We start from the raw sequence: 17,500 nt of genomic DNA, 5'->3' as shown, positions 1-17,500 counted from the left end.
ATCGTGGAGCATAGTAGTCTCCTTTTTGAGTTAACCCTTTGACGGTTGCGGAGGACAAGAAACTTTGCTAGGTGATCGATCTTAGGTACGTTTATTGCCGTCTCGTTCGTTTTATTTTGAGTACGAGGACCTTCGCTCGCTCTCGCAGATTCGTCAGGAAGGGCATTGGTTCTTTACCTGGGACCTCAAATCTGGATACCACCATGTTGATATTTTTCCGGAACACCAGAAGTATCTAGGTTTTGCTTGGCCCTTAAGCGGCGGACTTAAGTATTCCACTTTCACGGTTTTACCCTTCGGTCTCAGCAGTGCGTGTTTTTGTTTCGCTATTGTTGCGTCCATTAGTTAATCGCTGACGATCTATGGGGCATAAATCTTTTGTTTATCTCGACGACGGCAGTCAGCCCGATAGGACATCAGACGTCGCAGCAGCTTTTGCTCAGCGAAAGGATCTTGACTCTTCCGGTCTCCTTGTTGATGAGGGGAAGTCGTGCTGGGTTCCGATGCAAGTGGGCGAGTGGCTAGGTTTTGTCATTGACGCCTTTTCTATGACGTTTCGGATTCCTAAGAAGAAAGTTTGCAAGCTTTAGCTTTCGCCATTCAAATCAATTCGTCGTCCTACCGTGAATTAGCCAGGATCGCCGGTTCCATTATTTCGGTTTCCTTGGCGGTTGGGCCTATATCCCGTCTTCTGACTAGGCTATAGCTATAGAGTCTAGGTCGGCTTGGGTTCACACTTTTCGCTTCCCTCCCGCTCTGCTAGAGGAATTGAAATCTTGATTTAATTACACTGAATCGTTTAGTGTTTACTCCATTCGGCCTCCCCGTGATTCGTCCACTGTTGTTTTTTCCGACGCGAGCGACGTAGCCTTCGGAGGGTTATCCGCCTTCCTCGACGGCTCTGTGGCCAGCGGTCGACGATCGACGATTTGGGTCAAAGTTCTACTTTTCGCGAAGTGAAGCCATTTATTATGTTTTGCTTTGTTTTGTTGAGCACCCATAGCCCAAGAAGGTAAAAATTTTTAATCACAATCTTAGTGCCGCCAGGATAGTTTCTGTTGGTAGCTCTAAGGTCCATCTTCTCTGGCTCTGAGCATCTTTTGTTTTGTTTTTCTCATGGTATTGCCTTGGTAGAGCAGTGGATTCCCAGGTCGCTCAACGGGAGGGCCGATCATTTAAGCCAGTTCGTTGACAAGGATGATCGACGGGTTAATCAACCGTGTTTCGACTGGTTGATACCAAATGGGGTCCCCAAGCGATCGACCGTTTTGCCTCCTATTATAACTTTCTGCTTCCGCGTTTCAACTCCAAGTTTGCTTCTCCTGGTTGCACCGGTGTTGATGCTTTGGTCCAGGATTGGAGTGGAGAGATTAACAGGGTTTGCCCTCCGGTGGGTCTCGTCGTCGGCGGCCTCATTGACCAATTCTTCGTTGAGTGACATGATTCCAGGTCTCATTGATCTGCAATTGGGTGCTAAGGCTCCGTCCATGGTGCTGAAGTACAAATCTGGCTGGCTGCGGTAGCGCAAGTGGGCTTTGTCGAAGATTGTTGTCTTCGTTAATCCAGGAAAACCTTTGCATATTGCATTATATATTTGTGAATTAGCTGAACGTTCCGTCTGAGAATAACACTGATCGATCATCCTTGTCTATTACAAACAAATTAATGGTGTAGCGATGGGCACAAGAATGGGACCTAGCTATGCCAATCTTTTTGTAGGATATGTTGAACACCAATTTTTTAGTCAGTACAACGGCCCCAAACCTGAACTCTACGGCCGTTACATCGACGACTGCATCGGCGCTATTTCATCCAGCAGAGAAGAACTCGATCAATTTATAACCTCCGTCAACTCTTTTCATCCGGCTCTTAAATATACCTGGGAAATTTCGGAAACTTCATTGGCTTTTCTAGATATCAACGTTTCTATTAGAGGCAACGTGCTATGTACTAGTGTGCACTACAAACCTACTGATTCACACAGTTATTTGTTGTATTCATCGTCACATCCATCACATGTCAAGAACTCCATCCCTTATTCTCAATTTCTTAGACTTCGACGTCTATGTAGTGATGACTCCGATTTTTCCAGCAAATCAGAGGAGATGTGCCAGTTCTTCGAAAAACGTGGCTATCCTGTCTCTGTGGTCAAAGCGGGCCATCATCGCGCCCAACAATTTGAACGACAGTCATCACTACAAACGTCACAAAAAGATAAGAATGACAGAATTCCATTCACCCTCACTTTCCATCCTCATAATCACGCAGTCAAAAGCATCATTCTTAGTAATTTTAAATTACTCCAAAATGATCCCGAGACTGGTAGAATCTTTTCGCAACCTCCACTTATTTCATTCAAACGCGACAAAAACGTAGGCAACTTTTTAGTTAGAAGCGCGCTCAAAACTAACGAGCAACCCGGCACTTTCAAATGCGCGCGCTCACGATGCAAAACTTGTCTTTTCATTGTTAACACTAGCAAGATATCGGGACCTAAGCGATCTGTTAAGATCACCGATCGTTTCACATGTACCTCCGCAAATGTCATTTATTGCATAACCTGCACGTTATGCAATAAATTATACATTGGTGAGACAGGTAGACGACTAGGTGACCGATTCCGCGAACACCTTCGCGATGTTGAGAAGAATGACAAGGATGCATCCAAGCCAGTCGCTCGCCACTTTAATCTGCCTAACCACTCCAAAAAACACATGGCTATCTGCGGCCTTTCCCTACATCTAGGTACGACGGAAAGCCGCAAGAATCTGGAACAAAAATTCATCTTTCAAATCGGCACCCTTAATCCTCACGGTATTAACGAACGCTTTTCATTTAACTAATATATTCCTATTTTTCACGTTGCCATGTTACCACCAATAGCGTAGCTCCTACTCTACTATGAAAACTACACGTAACCCATAATCCCTCGATTCGCTCTGACGAAGGGCTAACGCTCGAAACGTCAGCTTTTAGAATCTCTGTACGGTGGCCAATTTACATTATCAACTCCGTTGATAAAACCAAATTTTTGTATACTACTTCCCCACCGACGCAGCACCACAGTTTCTTTAGAAACTACCCCTTCATTCATTTATCTTCTATAGAATCTGCCGTTTATGCTATTAGGTGGGGCCACGCAATGGCTCGTCCTGTTAGCCATCCCTCTGAGTAAGGTTTACTTTAGAAGGTGCCAAAAGAATGCTTGCGTGCCCACTTCAGCCTAAGGAGCCGCTGTCGGTAACACTGTACAGGCGATTGCTGCGCATTTTGCCGCTAGCTCTTCGCTTTCCGATCTTCGTTTTTGTTAACCCTTTTTAGTTGGTTTTGCTGGCTTTTGTCGCGTTGACGAGATTGAGAATATAGCACTTTCGTGATGTCTCTATATTTTGTGTTCGTAAGTCAGTTTACGTGCCTCAGCGCGAAAACGACCGGCATAGATCCGGCTTGTAGGAAACTATCTGGTGATTTGTTAGATGTCCATGCTATTTGGAGGTGCAAATCCGCTGATTTGGCGTATTTTGGGCTTGAATTGTTATGTTTTGAGCCTGATTTGGCTCATTTTGAGCCTGATTTGGCATATTTTGGGCCTGAATTGGCATATTTTGAGCCTGAGTTAGCATAGTTAGAGCCTTATTTGGCGTGCTTCGAGTTTATTTGGTCTTTGGAGCAGTAGTTGTTTGATTTTCACGATATCTTTTCTTTTCTTTCAGATATCCTAAGTTCCCGGATTTGGCTTGAGGCGGCCTTATTGACCGATTCTTTGTTGAGTGTCATGAAAAACGATCAGCACAGGGAAGGCCACACTGCTGTTCTCGCTAGATCTGGCAAGGTTACTTGTCCTGTGGCTGTGACCGAGCGGTTGGTTAAGCTTTTGCCGCAGTCTTCCTCTGCGCTCCATTAGTTCGTAAAATTATGAAAGCCAAGTCTAAGGAGCATTTTCATTCTACTTTGGGCGTTTCTATGACCACTTTAAGGGTGATATTTAAGTAGCATATTAAGCCACTTGTTAGGGAAGTTTCTAAGTACGGTACGCACAGTATGAAGTCTGGTGCGGCGTCCAATCCGGCTTGTAGGAAAATAGCTGATGTTTTGTTAGATATCCAAGCTGGTTGGAGGTGCGCATCCGCTAATCAATTTAGCTGTTTCTGTTGTTTGTTTTGCATTGTCTTATTTTATATTTTCTAGTATTCACTGGCGATTTTTTATTCAGAATTAGATTTTCGCTTTTGCTGGCTTTGTAATTTTTGAGTAATTTATTTACAGTCCTGGCGGAGGACGTGAGTTGTGCCTGGCCCGTCCCAGATTTCCTGTACCCTTTTTTCCTACGAGGTTTTTTGGCGCAAGTTTTTTCTGGCCACCCTGGTACGCTTACACGTAGCTTTAGTTTATTTAACCTTGCTGTAGCTATGTTCCTTTTTAATTGGTCCCTCATTAAAGTGGGTTATGGCGTTACTCACAGGCCATATCCAATATTCTCCCGGATTTGTTGTCTTTTTCGTTTCTTGTTTTTCTATTAACTTCTGGTAAGTGCAGAAAAACATTTTCTGTCAGCTCTAACAGCTCCGATAGGACACTTATCGAACTCTGCAATGAAAGAAACTACCGTCAGCCAGTTTTGTCCATTGTATTAACGGGTTACCCTTTATTTCACGCAAGCACTGGTGGTTCAGTGGTAGAATTCTCGCCTGCCACGCGGGAGGCCCGGGTTCGATTCCCGGCCGGTGCATATACATTCTTGTTCCTTCCTATTCATTTCCCTCCAACCTTACCTCTCCTGGCCTTCAATTTCCAAAGAGGTAAAGTTCCCCTTCCAGATATCAATCGTGTCTCTTTCTTGTTCGTGTTTTTCTTTTACTGTAAAATTACTCTGTTAAGCAAAAGGGGATCAGATATTATCCAATTCTTTCACTCACTAAACTGAAGTGATTTGTAATCTCGTAAAAGCTTAAACCTGACCTAAGATAACTTTTAAATGATTTTCACATATTCAAAAGCATCTGTGGTTTTTGGACGACAAAAAATTTGAAATTCAAAATCGCTTCTTGATGTTTCTGGTCTCAAAAGATTGCAACAACGGCACGTATGCCCGCTGGAACTCCACTCCTTTTTTCTTTGAAAGAGTTCTTGTAAATTGTTGAATATAAAGACTTCAGAAAAATCTTGCGCTTGTAACTAGTTTCATTCCCGTCAAGAATTATGTGTTTGTTATTTTTTTTCTCCCTACGGACGACCTTTCCGTTTGTTTGTACAACTAAATTAGAGAGCGTTTGGTTTTACAGCGGTTTTCAATTGAGTGTCGAAAGTAATTAGCGAATTTTGCCTTACTTTACTCAGTGATTGGTTCAAAGTTCTCGCGACACTTTTTTAACTAATCAGAAGTGAAACCAAAATTACACTTGGCTCGCGCTTGCACATATTCCCGCGCTTTGTGTCGGCTACGTGTAATTACTTAGAGTTTTGATTGGTTTACTGGATTGTCTCCGTCCTTTTTGATTGGCCAAAGTAATTACTTTGCATTTGCTTTTACGACAATCATTTGAAAACCGCTCTAACAAGATACATCATTGGAAAATTTGAGAGATATTTTAAGATTTATCTCACATCAGTTTTACGTTATTAGCCTTTTTAAATCATGAATTCCGATCGCCAAACGAGAACGTAAAGTTTATCCATTTATTTTACCTTAGCAGAGATAAGATGGTTGGACTAACGTCAGAAATCCGTGTTTCGTCGTCATCCGGGGGCATAGCTCAGTGGTAGAGCATTCGACTGCAGATCGAGAGGTCACCGGTTCAAATCCGGTCGTCCCCTTTTAATAACAGTCTTGGGTAAATGTTGTTTTCTCGTCCTTAAGGTCTACCCTGCTATTTAAGACGGTCAAGCTACAACTGGTTGTCTAATGGCAGAAATCTTGTCTCTCACGCTGGTCAGTCGGTTTGAATTCTCGGTCACACCGTATTTCTGTTCCTACTGTTTTTTTCTGTAATAAGGCCTCAGCAGGTATTGGTTTGTTAAAATCAGTTGAATTTCCATTTCTGAACAAATATGTACAGGAACTTAACGAAACGGACATTCAGTCGTGACAATGGGGAAGATATCTGTTTACAAACATTGCTTTTGTTATTCAGTTGAGCTAACCATAGGAACAAAAGATCCTTTTCTTTCGACAGCCAATCAGGCTTTGGTTGGCACATTAATGACAATTGGTGACGTCAACGATATCTTCCCTATACCTTAAGCACTTTCCAGGATCCTTTGTACTTGGCTCAGTATTCGTTCATTACTATAAAAACATTTTCTGTCAGCTCTAACAGCTCCGTTAGGACACTTATAGAGCTCTGCAATGAAAGAAACTACAGTCAGCCAGTTTTGTCCATTGTATTAACGGGATACCCTTTATTTCTCGCCAGTACTGGTGGTTCAGTGGTAGAATTCTCGCCTGCCACGCGGGAGGCCCGGGTTCGATTCCCGGCCAGTGCACACCAACACAGCGGTAAACCGTTTGCCTGTGCGTGAACTCTTGCATTTCCGGTTTGCACGTTGTTCAGATTAATTTTGTTGTTCGCCTTGCGGAGTTTCAGCTTGTTGTTGTAAATCAGCAGCAGCCACAGATGAAAGAAAAAAGGACTGACAACAAATACAAAAAAGGTCCTGGAAATGTTCGTTGGACCTTGTACGAGATGCTCCACGGTGGCCACCAGTTATGATTGAATTAGTTCTTGTTGTTGATTTATACCTATTTTTTTTCAATTTGTTGCTTTGACTACTACAAAATTAAATTCGTAAAGTTTTTTAATGCTGACAGCGATGATCCTTAAGTCTATTCGTTGTTTATCGATTTTATTTAGCTTATAATACTACTGCTTAAGACGTTAATTCTCGATTTCAACTTGTAGAGCTGAGAGGATCACTTAAATCTCAAGCTACATGTAAAAGTCAAGCGCCTGCATGAAAATGAAAATGTTTGGTTTGGAAGTACATTTCAATTTTACTTTCAATAAATGTGTGGTTGACTAGGGCCCTTTTTGCGATATTTGGTGTGTTCCTTTGGGATGATCTGGATCAAGATCAATGATGCAAAATCACTCAGGTAATATGGCATCATCCTTTCCCAGAGTGGACTGCATCAAGTCCTTTGCAATACCATAATTCAAGTGATGTACATATTTGATCATGACCCATACCAATTCCCAAAGGAACACACCCAGCAACTGACACTGTGTAAATAGTTTAGTCATCAGAAATCCGTGTATTAATATCTAACTGTATCTGTTTCTGGTAAGAAAAAACACATTTTTGCTTCAAACCTTATGTAAGATGTCCCTCAACCCTTCACATGTAATAATTATATGTAAAGGGTTGAGAGCATAAACATCTTATCTAAGGTTTTGAAGCAAAAATGTGGGTTTTTTTTTAATCACAAACAGATACAGTTAGTTTATTGGATGTGTGAGCCATGATACTACTCCTTTAATAGTTTACAAAAGTGAGGGAGCAAATTTTAAAGTGAGGCGACAATTGCTGTTTAACAAAAATAAGTGGTTCCTCTACTTTATCAACACTGATTATGCCAACCATGGCACCAAGTTGACCGTGTAAGTGGCTGTCCATGACTGCTATGTTGTTGTCAGTTTGCCCAACCAGGCTGATTGTCATGCCATTCATGATTACAACAGCAGCAAGATTGTCTTCTTTGGTGAGCCGTTCAAAATAAAATGCCAGAGAACTTTGAAATTTGAAATTTGGCAAGCAGTAAAGCAATGAATGTACATGCATTTGAACCATTTCTTCCGTAAAGAGTAGACTGTGAAAATTGAGATGGAAAGAACGAGATAATAGAAGTTCCAAAGGACATTTTGAAAATGGGAGGTTGGTTAAGAGGGGTGGTGGCATTGCGAGGAGAATTAGATGAGTGATGTTAATTAAATTAAATTAATAGTTTATTGAAAACACATTTTCGCATGAATTACAATGTGTATTTACAATTTAAAAATTATACGAAATTTAAAAATTACATAAAATGTAGATTCTAAATATTATTATTAAAAGAAATAATTTCACTAGGAAAAAAGCTTCTTTTAAGCCGCTCCGTTCGACAGTTATGTAGGGTTCTGTGAGTATTATTCCTCATCGTACGTCCATGCGCGCTCACCCTCGTCATTGTCAGGTGCTTTGAGAGAGGGGCCCTTCCCGTCAATTTCCTTTAAAGTTCTAATGCAAAGATCATTGGGTCCAACCTTGGGCATTCAGCAAGTTCACATGCCCTGTTATAGGTTTGTTTGGGAAAGCTAATACCAAAAGTTCGTTTCTGGACTCTTTCGAGCTGTTCATACAGATAGGAAGGAAGAGCATAATGCCAGACTACGCAGCTATATTCCAAAATAGAGCGTATCAAAGACACATGAATTGAGACAAGGTCAGCTGCTGGGACACCACCCAGACGTAAAACACGTAGGATATGTAAGCGTTTCGATGCCTTAGCAACTACTGATGCGATATGTTCGTTCCACTTTAAGTCATTCTTAATAATAAGCCCCAGGACCTTATGCGAGGTTACCACTTCTAACGGTTGATCATCGGTTGTTAAGGGGGATAACTGAGGTTTTTCCTTGAACAAACGCAAACGCAACTCTTTGCATTTCTTAGCGTTAAGACGCATCCAGTTGTCAGAGGCCCAGCTGTTTATATAGTCAAGTGTAGACTGGGAAGATGATAAGCTACCCTTTCTAAGGTTCTCTGACAACGAGACATCATCTACGTACTTCCACATTCCGAAATTAGGTGACATGGCCCTCCCCAAATCATTGACCATTATGAGGAACAAAATCGGGCCAACTTTGGTCCCTTGAGGGACCCCTGCTCTTACAGGGAGCCATTCCGAAAATGTCTGATTTAACTTAACGCGTTCTTTTCTATCACATAGAAAGTTAATGATCCAAGGGATCAGACAAAGTCTAACGTTAAGGTTAATAAGCGTTTGGACAAGGATGTTATAACCAATACGGTCAAAAGCTTTTGAAAAGTCCAAAAAGCAGACTCGGAGATGTTCATCATTAGGACTGTCTAGCTGTAAAAGCCAATTATGGACCATATCTAACAGACAGTAAAATGTGGATGTTCCTTTCAAGTAGATGTTGTCCTTGTGCTGAGGATTGTTGCTGTGTTTGAGTAGGCTGTTGTAGTTGTTGTGGCTGTGGAACTACAAATGAGTCTAGGGTTTGGTCAATTTTCATTTGCCATGCTTCTGTTTGGTAGTAGGTTGATGTTTTGTCATTGTGACCACTGGTTGGCAGCTCATCCTCATCATCAGAGTTCGTAGTAGCATCTGTTGTTGTTGATTTTCCTGGTGATTGCTTAGTTGGTTCCAATAATGATTCATTAAAAGAATTAGACAGCCTTTTCATTTCATCGAGGAGAGGTTTTCAACAGATAGGACAGTGATCATGCGCCATTTGCATGCAAGATGGGTGGAATGTGTGAAAACAGGATAGACGGGTTGCTTTCTCAGATGCACTTGCAGAACAGTCTTTGAAGTCACAGAGTTTTGATGCTTCTGGTAAAGTGTTTAAGCTATCATTGTTTGTCTCTGAAAAGAATATGCCAAAGGTAGTGCCTTACTGGTGATAACAACGTTGGATGTTTCTAGATGATACTTCCGTTCCCCACCAGGTTTCCCTCTTGCATTTGTTTTAGGCGGAACCTAAAAGATTAAGACTAATAATTTTTTTAACATTAAAATTTAAGAGTATAGTAAAGTGGCAAGTGGCATAAAGTGCTTCCGTGTTTTGCAGTCTTTAAAGTTATTATTTTTCCTTAAATTTGTTTGGCAATTAATTTTTCTAAATAATATTTCCCAGCTTCCGCAACAGCGTTTTTTCTTTCCAAAATATACCAATTTTAGACTGAACCGCCTGAGGTAGCATTTTGCTACCTGCACGCCAGCAATGAATTTTAGTGAAGCAATTGACCCCACTGGACTGTATTCAAGAAGAGTAAAATAAAAATGTGACGTACTTTAAATGCAAATAACACTCCCCAAATACTACGAGATAATTTTATAAGTACCTTTTGAAGTTTGTCATCTGAAGTTTGTTTATTTCCATCCTAGTGGAGAACCATACATGCTTAAGACTTGGGATCATTTAACATGAAATATAATCAACTATTTTTAAAGTAAAATAATTTTTTTTGGTATTATGTCTATTTCGCAGCAAATATTACAAAGTTTAATACAAACAACTTTTCTATTGTTCCAACAAAAATCTTTGAAAGAGTATGCTTTCCTTTCCCTCGATTTCATTTAATTTGCTGGTAAAGAGATTCCGCAAATCCTAGCAGCAATCCAAGCCAGTGCGAACCTTCGTGTCAATTATAATTAACCGATGTGTAATTAACTGACCTGTTCAGTAGTTCGTAACACAGGCGGCTTGTAGTCAGGATGCGAGGTAAACATTGTTTCTTCGTCCACTCGAGTACAGCATTTGTACCACCACTTTGTACCTGGCTTGTACCCATGACATGTTGCTCTTATGGTCTCATGGACAACCAAAGGTCTCGCAGGAATTCGCTGTTTCCTGAGGCCTCGCGAATGGTTTTCTCTAGGAACCGAGCAGCTGTTGTTGCTCCTCCGTATTTCATCCCAATGGACACGGCACATTTATGCCTGCTTTTGTTGGCTTACCCACATTTTTCTGCAAAGAAACAGCACAACCAAGCCAACGCAACAAGGAGAACGCGAACGCGCCCGAAATTCTCTCATATTTCGTTGGTGGTGCAAACACCAAACCCCTTGGTGCAAGCACTTGAAACATAAATAAAAAATAAACTTTTCAACGAGCCAAACCTTTCTCCCACTTTCTTATGCTAACTCTTACTTTTTGTTTTCAAACCTCGCAGTACGGGATTTTATCTCGTTTACATTGGATTTTACTGCGTAACCGGAAATGCGTAATTGACCGGAAGCTCAAATTTGCACTCATGCGCAGTGCGTTTTACCGCGGTGACTCCCGGACAGGCCCTTATATACCCAATAATGTTCATAGTTCAGAAACTTCCGGGTCATTATCACGACCCAGGTCAACGTGTCAAATTGACTTATTAATTTGAGAGCTTCGCCAATTCCTCTCCCACTTTCGCATGATTAGTACATTAAAACCACAATCGTGTCAAACCTACGTGTCATACCTAACCTCCCGTTGTTGTTCAATCTAAAAAGCTTGAAGCAAGCATAGGATGCTCACATCTAGGTCGAGTTGTCTTCTAAACCATAGAGCTGCATAACACGAAACTCTCTTACTCATAAAATCAAACGTTGACAAGTGGTCTTGTGACATTTCCATAGCTGGTCGATCGTGTAACTTTAGTACCTAATTCTAAGATTTCTTCGGACTTGATGCTCCATTGACTAATACATTTGATTACAGAAGACAAGGTGTCGAGGCAAAAACAGACAATGGAAATGAGAAGCTCAAGATATAGCGGTGGCAAACATTTAAGTGCAAATCGCATAAATATCACCTACCCAGCATGGTTCCGGAAAACGAGGAATATAGCGCCCACTTCCTTGCGGGAGGAACCGGAATCGACACCCCGATTCTTTACAGACAGGCTGTTTGTATTGTTATCAAGTTTAATCACGTCATGTCTACGAGTCTTTCGTTGGAATGAAGAGCATTTTATCCGCTGTAAACTTCTAAACAAGATCTCTATTCGTTCAAAGATGGGAGATGGGAACTCCTGTTTCCCTGGAGAGTGTGAAATCACTGGAACATTCATGGCAAGTGAGAGAAATAAAGGCTTACGGTAGCATGAGCTCCACCTGCTGATTTCTCAGGAAACGTGGATTCCTCCATTTTTTAAAGCTATTAGTGTTGACCCGAAAAAACGCCCGTAATCCACTCTACAGATGAATAAAACTCGCTTTCAAGGCAAAGACCTCACACATAGACTCGCCTTCACGAAGGTGACGAAGTGATCTTCCGATTGGTCCCTTAGTCATGGCCAACTTTGACTTGTTTGCCTACAGCTGGCCTATTCCAATCAAAACGAAGCGTCCCTGGGTGGGCTTGAACCACCAACCTTTCGGTTAACAGCCGAACGCGCTAACCGATTGCGCCACAGAGACAGGTCTGGCCACTGGGCCGAGGAAATTCAAGTCCTGCCTAAGACAAAATGCATTTTTAAGGAACCTATACCTGAAGCCAAACGGCCATAACTCGAGGATTCTCATTTTGAACTCTGCTCCACCTTGTTAATTCCTGCCCTAATACCTGCAGTCCTGCAATCTCCTTTTGAAAAAATACACTTTCCTTCGGTTCGTCTGGGTCTGACCATCGGTACCTGTTAAACGCCAATTGCCTCAACACAGCTACTTCACTCACGTGGTGATTAACAAATGACACCATTCAGACAAAGCACACAACATTACGACCAGTGGAATAATTTCCTTTCATAGGATGCTCACATCTTGGTCGAGTTGTCTTCTTAACCATATAGCTGGATGACACGAAACTCTTTTTTTCATAAGATCAAACGTTGACAAGTGGCCTCGTGACATTTCCATAGCTGGTCGATCGTGTCATTCTTGTGCCTAATCCTGAGCTTTCTTCCGACTTGATGTCCTCTTGAACAATACATGTGATTACAGAAGACGAGGCGTCGAGGCAAAAACAGACGATGGAAATGAGAAGCTCAAGATATCGCGGTGGCAAACATTTAAGTGCAAATCGCATAAATATCACTTACACCGCATGGTTCCGGCAAACGGGAAATATAGCGCCCACTTCGCATGCGGAAGATACCGGGATCGACACCCGGATTCTCCACAGACAGGCTGTTGTATTGATACCAAGTTTAATCATGTCATGTCTGCGAGTCTTTCGTTGGAATGAAGAGCATTTTATCCGCTGTAAACTTCTAAACAAGATCTCTATTCGTTCAAAGATGGGAGATGGGAACTCCTGTTTCCCTGGAGAGTGTGAAATCACTGGAACATTCATGGCAAGTGAGAGAAATAAAGGCTTACGGTAGCATGAGCTCCACCTGCTGATTTCTCAGGAAACGTGGATTCCTCCATTTTTTAAAGCTATTAGTGTTGACCCGAAAAAACGCCCGTAATCCACTCTACAGATGAATAAAACTCGCTTTCAAGGCAAAGACCTCACACATAGACTCGCCTTCACGAAGGTGACGAAGTGATCTTCCGATTAGCCCCTTAGTCATCGCCAACTTTGACTTGTTTGCCTACAGCTGGCCTATTCCAATCAAAACTAAGCGTCCCTGGGTGGGCTTGAACCACCAACCTTTCGGTTAACAGCCGAACGCGCTAACCGATTGCGCCACAGAGACAGGTCTGACCACTGGGCCGAGGAAATTCAAGTCCTGCCTAAGACAAAATGCATTTTTAAGGAACCTATACCTGAAGCCAAACGGCCATAACTCGAGGATTCTCATTTTGAACTCTGCTCCACCTTGTTAATTCCTGCCCTAATACCTGCAGTCCTGCAATCTCCTTTTGAAAAAATACACTTTCCTTCGGTTCGTCTGGGTCTGACCATCGGTACCTGTTAAACGCCAATTGCCTCAACACAGCTACTTCACTCACGTGGTGATTAACAAATGACACCATTCAGACAAAGCACACAACATTACGACCAGTGGAATAGTTTCCTTTCATCTCCCGCTCTAGTAATTTCCAATACAAAGTCCGTGACGGAAGCCTTCCATGTAAAGGCCTGTTGGTCTAGTGGCAAAATTCTCGCTTCGGGTGCGAGAGGTTCCGGGTTCGACTCCCGGACAGGCCCTAGTTATATACCCAACAATGTTAATACATCAACAACTTGCGGTCATTATCACGCCCCAACATACGGCACACTCTTCTTTCGCCATCTGAGATCATCGTATCAAATTTATTTATTAAATTGGCCAATTCTTCTCACCCTTCCGCATGATTAGTTCATTAAAGCCACAAACGTGTCACACCTGACCTCCCGTTGTTGTTCAAGATAAAAAACTTGAAGCAAGCATAGGATACTCACATCTTGGTCGAGTTGTCTTCTTAACCATATAGCTGGATGACACGAAACTCTTTTTTTCATAAGATCAAACGTTGACAAGTGGCCTTGTGACATTTCCATAGCTGGTCGATCGTGTCATTCTTGTGCCTAATCCTGAGCTTTCTTCCGACTTGATGTCCTCTTGAACAATACATGTGATTACAGAAGACGAGGCGTCGAGGCAAAAACAGACGATGGAAATGAGAAGCTCAAGACATCGCGGTGGCAAACATTTAAGTGCAAATCGCATAAATATCACTTACACCGCATGGTTCCGGCAAGCGGGGAATATAGCGTCCACTTCATATGCGGAAGATACCGGGATCGACACCCGGATTTTCCACACAGAGGCTGTTGTATTGATACCAAGTTTAATCATGTCACGTCTGCGAGTCTTTCGTTGGAATGAAGAGCATTTTATCCGCTGTAAACTTCTAAACAAGATCTCTATTCGTTCAAAGATGGGAACTCCTGTTCACCTGGAAAGTGTGAAATCAATGGAACATTTATGGCAAGTGAGAGAAATGGAGCCCTACGGCGGAATGAGCTCCACCTGCTGAGTTTTCAGGAAAAGTGGATTCCTCCATTTTTTAAAGGTATTAGTGTTGACCCGAAAAAACGCCCGTAATCCACTCTACAGATGAATAAAAATCGCTTTCAAGGCAAAGACCTCACACATTGACTCGCTTTGACGAAGGTGACGAAGTGATCTTCCGATTGGTCCTTTAGTCATGACCAACTTTGACTTGTTTGCCTACAGCTGGCCTATGCCAATCAAAACTAAGCGTCCCTGGGTGGGCTTGAACCACCAACCTTTCGGTTAACAGCCGAACGCGCTAACCGATTGCGCCACAGAGACAGGTCTGGCCACTGGGCCGAGGAAAAAATTCGAAAGAGTACCACTCTTCAAGTCCTGCCTAAAACAAAATGCGTTTTTAAGGAACCTATACTTGAAGCCAAACGGCCATAACTCGAGGAATCTCATTTTGAACTCTACTACACCTTGTTTATTTCAGCCCAACTACCTGCAGTCCTGCAATCTCCATTTGAAGAAATACACTTTCCTTCGGTTCGTCTACGTCTAACAATCGGTACCTGTTAAACGCCAATTGCCTCAACACAGCTACTTCACTCACGTGGTGATTAACAAATGACACCATTCAGACAAAGCACACAGCATTACGACCAGTAGAATGGTTTCCTTTCAACTCCTGATGTAGTAATTGGCAACACAAAATGCAAGTGTAAAGGCCTGTTGGTCTAGTGGCATGATTCTCGCTTTGGGTGCGAGAGGTCCCAAGTTCGACTCCCGGACAGGCCCTAGTTATATACCCAACACATTCATACATCAACAACTTGCGGTCATTATCACGCCCCAACATACGGCACACACTTTTTTCGGCATCTGAGATCAACGTATCAAATTTATTTATTAATTTGGCCAATTCTTCTCACCCTTCCGCATGATTAGTTCATTAAAGCCACAAACGTGTCACACCTGACCTCCCGTTGTTGTTCAAGATAAAAAAGTTGAAGTAAGCATAGGATGCTCACATCTTGGTCGAGTTGTCTTCTAAACTATACAGCTGGATGACACGAAACTCTCTTACTCATAAGATCAAACGCTGACAAGTGGTCTTGTGACATTTCCATAGCTGGTCGATCGTGTGGCTCAGTTGGTTGAGCACTGGGCTGTCACGCGGGAGGTCGTGAGTTCAACTCCGCCCGGACCAAGACTCAGGGTCTTTAAATAACTAAGGAGAAAATGCTGCCTTTGTAATTACATCTGCCAATCGTTAGACTCTCTAGTCTTCTCGGATAAGGACGATAAGTCGGAGGTCCCGTCTCACAACCCTTCAATGTTCATAATCCTGTGGGACGTAAAAGAACCCGCACACTTGTCGTAAAGAGTAGGGCATGTAGTTCCCGGTGTTGTGGTCTGTCTTCTGTGATGTATCATAGTTGGGAGGGTAAATGCTCGGAGAAATTAGCTACACCAAGCTACTCTAAAAATCCGAGAGTAAATAAAGATATATGATATATGTCATTCTTGTGCCTAATCCTGAGCTTTCTTCCGACTTGATGCTTTTTTGAATAATACTTGTCATTACAGAAGACGAGGTGTCGAGGCAAAAACAGACAATGGAAATAAGAAGCTCAAGACATCGCGGTGGCAAACATTTAAGTGCAAATCGCATAAATATCACTTAAACCGCATGGTTCCGGGAAACGGGGAATATAGCGCCCACTTCGCATGCGGAAGAAACCGGGATCAACACCCGGATTCTCCACAGACAGGCTGTTGTATTGTTACCAAGTTTAATCATGTCATGTCTGCGAGTCTTTCGTTGGAATGAAGAGCATTTTATTCGCTGTAAACTTCTAAACAAGATCTCTATTCGTTCAAAGATGGGAACTCCCGTTCACCTGGAGAGTGTGAAAGCACTGGAACATTTATGGCAAGTGACAGAAATGGATGAAATGAATGAATGTTGTTATCTCTTCCTAAGGTCTATGCTGTTATTTACGACGTTGCAGCTACAAAGGAAAGGAAAGGAAAGGGTCTTTATTTAAGTTTCTAATCGATTTAGCGCCGGAGCACTAAGTTGGGGGCACGTTAAAGTGAAATTAACAATCAACGCAAATGGTATATAAATTAAGAAAGTACTAAACCAAGAATCTATAATAAAATTACCTATCCATACTATAAATTTAAAATAGCATCTAATTAGAGCAGGAATTACAACGACACTCGTCCTGGTTCAACTTAAGTTTCTTTAGTTTGGCCACAAAATTCTTAAGGTTAGGGGCCTCCCTAACATGCAAAGGTATATTGTTCCAGAGGCGGCACGCAAATTACGAAAATATCTGTGTTTAAAACTAGTATTGGTGGCCGGCTGATCGAGTCTGCTACCATTGCCGCGAAGATTGTAAGCATAGTTTTTGATTCTACACATATTACTTATAATTGGGATAGCCTTTGTACACAAGTGTCAGAGCTTGGACCAGGCGCCTATGCGTAATGGAATCTAAATTATACTGCAACAAGATCTGCTCGTAACTAATAGTCTTAGGTAGATTGAAGAGAGTTCCAAGTACGTAATAATTGGCATTTTCAAACTTATCAGATAAAGTTTGATTAATTCCTATTAGAACAGGACTACAATAGTCACAATGAGGTAGAATGTACGACTTATATAGTTTTAAGCGCAGTGTCACTATCAATAAAATTCCTAATTCTGCACAAGGCGGCTATCTTTGCATGAATTTTACTAAGAACCAATTTAATATGTGAAGAAAAAGTGAGCTTATTGTCAATCGTCACTCCCAGCAACTTAAGTTCATCGATAGTCAGAATATTATTTGACTTTAAGGTGAGCTCATAATTATAGTTGGATTTGCCAACAATCGTAGCCTGCGTCTTAGTGGCATTGATGGTGAGA

The 17,500-nt window shown here is 42.0% G+C and overlaps 7 non-coding genes across 7 annotated transcripts; 4 read left to right on the top strand and 3 right to left on the bottom strand.

Annotated features, from left to right (window-relative positions):
- The first annotated feature begins 4,658 nt into the window (after positions 1–4,658).
- Trnag-gcc (transfer RNA glycine (anticodon GCC)) lies at positions 4,659–4,729 on the top strand. Its single transcript has one exon. It is a non-coding gene; the product is annotated as a tRNA-Gly (tRNA).
- Positions 4,730–5,742: 1,013 nt separating this feature from the next.
- On the top strand, positions 5,743–5,814 carry Trnac-gca (transfer RNA cysteine (anticodon GCA)). Its single transcript has one exon. It is a non-coding gene; the product is annotated as a tRNA-Cys (tRNA).
- Positions 5,815–6,412: 598 nt separating this feature from the next.
- On the top strand, positions 6,413–6,483 carry Trnag-gcc (transfer RNA glycine (anticodon GCC)). The gene has a single exon. It is a non-coding gene; the product is annotated as a tRNA-Gly (tRNA).
- A 5,570-nt stretch (positions 6,484–12,053) lies between these two features.
- Trnan-guu (transfer RNA asparagine (anticodon GUU)) lies at positions 12,054–12,127 on the bottom strand. Its single transcript has one exon. It is a non-coding gene; the product is annotated as a tRNA-Asn (tRNA).
- A 1,149-nt stretch (positions 12,128–13,276) lies between these two features.
- Trnan-guu (transfer RNA asparagine (anticodon GUU)) lies at positions 13,277–13,350 on the bottom strand. The gene has a single exon. It is a non-coding gene; the product is annotated as a tRNA-Asn (tRNA).
- A 383-nt stretch (positions 13,351–13,733) lies between these two features.
- Trnap-cgg (transfer RNA proline (anticodon CGG)) lies at positions 13,734–13,805 on the top strand. The gene has a single exon. It is a non-coding gene; the product is annotated as a tRNA-Pro (tRNA).
- A 1,037-nt stretch (positions 13,806–14,842) lies between these two features.
- Trnan-guu (transfer RNA asparagine (anticodon GUU)) lies at positions 14,843–14,916 on the bottom strand. The gene has a single exon. It is a non-coding gene; the product is annotated as a tRNA-Asn (tRNA).
- Positions 14,917–17,500: the final 2,584 nt, after the last annotated feature.

Source organism: Montipora capricornis, chromosome 6 (assembly GCF_036669925.1).
Source record: "Montipora capricornis isolate CH-2021 chromosome 6, ASM3666992v2, whole genome shotgun sequence".
NCBI classification, from domain to species: Eukaryota; Metazoa; Cnidaria; class Anthozoa; order Scleractinia; family Acroporidae; genus Montipora; species Montipora capricornis.
The sequence above is the reverse complement of the archived record's forward strand: the minus strand, read 5'-3'. Positions and strand labels throughout refer to the sequence as shown.